Below are 6298 nucleotides of genomic sequence, written 5' to 3' on the forward strand. Positions count from 1 at the left end.
CGTAAACATAACTTTTTTTTTTTTTTGCCATGATAGCAGGATCTTAGTTCCCTGACCAGGGATTAAAACCAGGGCCATGGCAATGAGAGCGCCTAGTTCTAACTAACCACTGGACCACCAAATAACTCACCAAGCATAACTTTTATATGCACTGGGAAGCCAAAACTTTTGTGTGACTCACTTTATTGCAATATTATCTCTGTTTTTGTGACCTGGAGCAAGACCTGCACTATCTGTGAGGTATTCCCTCTATTCTGCTTATTAGCCTTTCTTTGGGCTCACAATATTTTTTAGTCATTCTATTTTTGCTCTTTACTTTTGCCCTTGACTGGTTTGAAAGACACACATCCTGCTTCTATTCTGTTAATGATTAAAGATGCATTAAAAAATTTTTTTTCTTACTGAAGTAGAGCTGATTTACAATGTTGCATTAATTTCTGCTGTACACAAAGTGATTCAGTTATACATACAGATGCATTCTTTTTCATATTTTCCACTATGGTTTATCACAGCATATTGAATAGAGTTCCCCGTGCTATACAGTAGGCCCTTGTTTATCTATTCTGTATATAATAGTTTCTGAGTAGTAGTCAGTTATCTAATAGTGAGATAGCAAGAACTGTGAGATGTTTTTATGTCATCATCATTCTCATTGCCTAAGTATTTATCATGCAGAATATCATGTATAAGACTGGAGGTGGACAGCCTATCCTTACATAGGCCTAAGGTGAGTGATATTTAGTATAAAATTAATGTGTTAGTTTTCTGATTTATAACTTTGCTTCTCTTTCATTGTTGGAGAAACTGCGTATCAGCCTATCATCACAGGTGGTTTTTGTTTGTTTTGTTTTGACCACACTTCCTGGCTTGTGGGATCTTACAGGGATTGAACCCAGGCTCTCAACAGTAAGAGCGTAAGAGTCCTAACCACTGGATTGCCAGGGATCCCCTTATGACTTTCTTAATAACATTTTCTTTTCTCTAGTATATAAAACATAAAAAATATGTGGTTAGTCAACTGTTTATGTTATTGGTAAGGCTTCTGGTCAACAGAAATCTATTAGTAGTTAAGTTCTGGGGGAATCAAGTTATATACAGATTCCCAAATGCATAGGGGATCAGCACCTCTAAACCCTGCATTGTTCAAGGGTCAACTGTACTGGCTTTTTAAAAAAAATATTTATTTATTGACTATTCTGGGTCTTCGTAGCTTTGCGTGACTTCGTGACATGATTGAGTGACTGAGCATGCAGGTCAGGAAGACGGAGCCCTCAGGAGGACTGGTGAGGTAGAAATCGATTTATTTGAATTGGAAAAACAGACTTATAGAACTTGATACTTTATCTAAATCACACAAACCAGTGGAAAAACTGACATAAAAAGCTAGGATTCATTTGATTTCAAGCACTTACAAACACATGTGTACACTGGCTGACTCACACACACATAAACATATATTTACGGCAGTTCAGTTCAGACGCTCAGTCGTGTCTGACTCTTTGCAACCCCATGGACTGCAGCATGCCAGCCCTCCCTGTCCACCAACTCCCAGAGTCTACTCAAACTCCATTGAGTCAGCGATGCCATTCAACCATCTTATCCTCTGTCATTCCCTTCTCCTCCTGCCCTCAATCTTTCCCAGCATCAGGGTCTTTTCAAAAGAGTCAGCTCTTCACATCAGGTGGTCAAAGTATTGGAATTTCAGCTTCAGCATCAGTCCTTCCAATGAATATTCAGGACTGATTTCCTTTAGGATGGACTGGTTGGATCTCCTTGCAGTACAAGAGACTCTCAAGAGTCTTCTCCAACACCACAGTTCAAAAGCACCAATTCTTCGGCGCTCAGCTTTCTTTGTAGTCCAACTCTCACATCCATACATGACTACTGGAAAAACCATAGCCTTGACTAGACAGACCTTTGTTGATTTTAACAATTCATAGGTCTAAGTGGCAGCTATACTGCAGAACATTTTGCTATTCTTTCGATTTTTCTGTATGCTTGAAATTCTTCAGTCTAAAATGTTGGGAAATAAAGTACCTCAGTGTTCAGTATACACCCAAATATCTGTCCACCTGCGGTCTCTATGCTCCAACCCCTCTCAGCCTTTCTTAAGGATATCCACACAGCTCCCCACCCTGCACTTCGCTGTCACACCCATTCATGGTTCCCCAGACACTTCTTTTCATCCGGAGCACTAGCCCCTCTGAAGCTCAACCCCCAACAACAGGTATTCCAATGAATGACCCCCAAGCCCTATCCTCAACAACAGCACCCAGACGGGCCCCTTGATCATTGATTCTTCCATTGCCTCTCTCCACTGCCTGGGGGTTGGGGGGTTGGGGGCTTAGGGGCCAGGAGGTGTGAGCCGGAGCCGACCTGTCACTATCAACAGCAACAGTCTCTGGTGTCTTCCTCAACCCCACTCCCCAAGACTGACGCCGGCCCAAACCACCTACAACGCCCTTCCGAGGATGCCTTAAACAATAATCATCCATGAGTACCCACCACACACCACATCTCAAGCCACAGACTTTCCACTACTTTTAGGGATTCTAAAAGCCGCTCACAGAAATCTCCAGTAACGTCAAAGGCCAATTCCGCGACCTTAAGCTCGGGGAAGCTTCCAGCAGTTCCGTTTCCGCTGACATGAGTGGCAGGTCCCTGCCGTCACTCACATTCCAGGCCACTTTGGAAATGAGCGATGGTTTCTGACCCCTGGGGGGAACTGGTGCCACGCAATATGGCTGCGTCAACGTCCTTACGTTATGATGGGAGCTGCCATCTTGGCTAGTGCGTTGCCGTTCTGGATCACGTGACCTACTGAGCGCTGAGTTGGACACTGGGGCTGACCAGCCCGGCGATGTGCCAATCCAAGCGATTTTTTCTCTTTGACGTTTTTCATCTTGGGCACTTCCATCTAGCATTTCAGCACTTTCGGCTGACCTGACCTGAGATCTAAACCAATCACAGGCTAGGTTAAAGCAGAAAGACCCCACCCACTCTTTCTCATGGCACACACCACCACCGCCCCCCCCCCCCGCCCCCCAACCCTTTTGCAAAATTTGACTGTCCTGAGTCTTAGTTGTGGCATGAAGGACGTCGTGGCATGAAGGACGTCGTGGCATGGAGGACGTAGTTCCCTGACCAACAAATGAACCAGGGACCCCTGCATTGGGAGCAGGGAGTCTTAGCCGTTTGCACCACCAGAGAAATTGATCCCCACGGCTACAACTAAGACCTAGAGCAGCCAAATAAATATTACGGAAGAAAAATCTTTAAAAAGAGAGGGAGTACTACCTAAGATCCACCACTTTTCCTCCTCCTCTTTCGCCTGCTGGGTCTTCAGTGATGAACTCAATTGTTTTAGTCTTTTTCTATAGGCATTAGAGAACTTCAGTCTTAAATTTGACCAACCTAAAGGACTGTGGTTGTTCGGTCCCAAGACCTGATAACCACGTGGAAGTTTACATAGTGGGGGCCTGATTCTGAACCTGGTCATATGATTTTCAAATATAATGAAGGCTCTGTTGTTGCCTTACATGGTTTATTTAGTTTTGTCGCCTTTTTGGATTCAGGAAGCCTCATTGTGGCTTTCTTGGCTAAAACTTTTATTGAAATTAGACTTCTCTTTTTCAGTTTGCGGATGTCCTCCAGTATCTGGTCCTCTTTCTTTCCCAATACCACACTCGCAAAAGACTGGCATCATGAAGACCTTGTGGCTTGTAGGAGAATATTTTTATTATTAGGAGATTCGATTTGAGGTATTTGAGGGTGAAGGATCCTGATGTCTGCAATTTACTTTCAAAATAGTTCAGCCCAAAGAAGTAAATTGGATAGAAGACGGAAGGAGATGGATAGATACATGATAGCTAGAAGATATATACAAAATAAAATGGCAGAATTTAACATTTATTGAATCTATATGATAGTATAAGGATGTCCATGGTATTATGAGCTTTTATATATGTAAGAACCTTTTTTAAATAAGAAACTTGTGAGAAGCTACTGGTGACTGGTTTTGGATTATATGTAACTGATTTGGAAGTGATTTGCTTTTTGTGCAGCAGAAGTTGGAGAAGAAAGTAGAGTTTCTATTTATCATATCTCAGATCACTGTAGAAATGTTCTCAGCATTCATCCAGTAAGAACTCATTTTGTACCCATCTCTGGAAAGAACCAGTTTCCTGTTTAGTATCCTGAAATTAAAACCTTTGAGGAAGAAAATAATTTGATGCTACTTGGAGTTTGTTGACCTGATTGTATATGTAGATTGTTTTCATCAAATTTGGAAGTTGTTTTTTTTTTTTTTTTTTGCCACACTGGGTGGCTTGCAGGATCTTAGTTCTTCAACAAAAGACTAAACCCAGCCCTGCAGCAGTGAAAGTGCAGAGTCCTAACCACTGGGAATTCCCTTTGTCATTATTTCTTCAGATGTTCTTTATGCCCACTATTCTCTCTCCTCTGCTTCTAGGACTTCCATTATGCATATGTTGGTATGCTTGAGAATGTACCATAAATTTCTGAGGCTCTGTTTACTTTTTTTCACTTTTTTCTCTTCGACTTTTCCCTGTTTCTCACATCTTTACTGACTGATCTTCGTGTTTACCTAGTCTGTCTTCTAAAACTGAAATCTGCTGTGAAGCCCTTCTAGTAAATTCTTTTTTTTATCATCTCTTTGTTGATATCCTGCATTTCATGAAACATCATTGTCATACTTTCCTTCAGTTTTTCAGAGATGGTTTCTTTTAGTTTCCTGACTATATTTATAATAGCTGATTTAATGTCTTTGTGTAATAAATCTAATACATGAGACTGCTCAGTGACAATATCTATGGATTACTTTTTTCCTGTGTGTAAAGGTAAAAAGTAATACCCTCCGGTGCTTTGTGTATCACAACTTTCTATTGAAGCTAGACATTTTATTTTTACTAATTTTGGCCACACTGTGCATTATGTGGAATCTTTAGTTCCCCAACTTAGTTCCCCAATTAGAGATTGAACCCATCTGTGCCCCTTGCATTGGGAGATGGAGTCTTAACTGGAGGGGAAGACCCTGAATCCAATTGAATAACTGCCCTAGTAAACCGTTCAAATTTTTGATGTGTCCCAAAATTATGTCTATTCAACTTCACTTTCATCAGCTGTTTCAAAGAAAAAACAATCACAAAGCATCAAGATTATACTAACACCTATGCAATATTGTATTCATTTGATTATTTGCATTCTTAGTGAAGCTGAAAGCTTCTATACAGTTAAGTCAACGTCTTCTAAATCTTTCCATCGTCATCAAGATACATTCCAGTATCTTGAGTGTATGTGTCATGTGCTAGACATCCATATATCTTTGCTTTGAATAAATGAATAACCAGATTATTTGAAGAAGAGACAAAACTGTTGTGAATGGGCCATTAGTCATTTGGGATTTTTTCTTTTCACCATTTAAGAACAGAATCTTGGTGCTTGGAGATCTTGAAGCAACAATATCAGGGGGCTCAGGGAGGGATAACATGCAGCTAGAAAGGTGGTAGCATGCTGCACCCAGAGGTGAGACTTGGAAAAAACATTATAGATTGTAAGGAGAGAATTGGTGAAGTTAAACAAAATGAACGTGCTTGCTAGAAGCAGGACGGTTTGAGCGGCTTTTGCCTCAGGAGAGAAGCTGTGGCCGTTTCTGAGGGTGTGAATATGCTTCACTCGCTGGTGGTGTCTATGCAGGAGAAGGACCATGTAAACACTGGCCCCAATCATGAGTCCCATGAACACAACATCTGGGAAAGTCATGATAATGGTGTATTTTGCAGCACTAGACATTTCAGGATTTTTCGAAGAACACAGCCCATAATCCTGTAGCTTGGTTGAATTGTGATTATGCCGATGAGCCTCTAAATTTATAGGGACAAAGACATTTATAAGCAGGTTGGAGATCCAACACAGGAAGCAGCAAGAAAGGATGTTCTTCCAAGCTCTGTCCTTGAGCCTCATCCACCCACCGGTTCTGGGGCTGATGGTGATTGCCTGAAAAGTGCTCAAGAGGCAACTGGTGCAGAGAGAAAGCCCTCGGGCTAGTCTATGCATGTAATAGACAAGTTTACATCCCGTGTTGCCCAGGATATGTGTCATTCCCCAGATAAAAATCATCTGGGGGATCCCCTTGAAGAGAAGAACCAAAAAGTTGGCCACTGCCATGTTGGTGAGAATCAAGTGTATGGGCTTCAAGGCACAGCCAGTGCAGAATGTAGAAGCATAAGTTGAGAGCAGAAAGGTGTTTCCCAGGACCCCAAGCCCCATCTGGACCAGG

Source organism: Dama dama, chromosome 4 (genome assembly GCF_033118175.1).
Source record: "Dama dama isolate Ldn47 chromosome 4, ASM3311817v1, whole genome shotgun sequence".
Classification (NCBI taxonomy): Eukaryota; Metazoa; Chordata; class Mammalia; order Artiodactyla; family Cervidae; genus Dama; species Dama dama.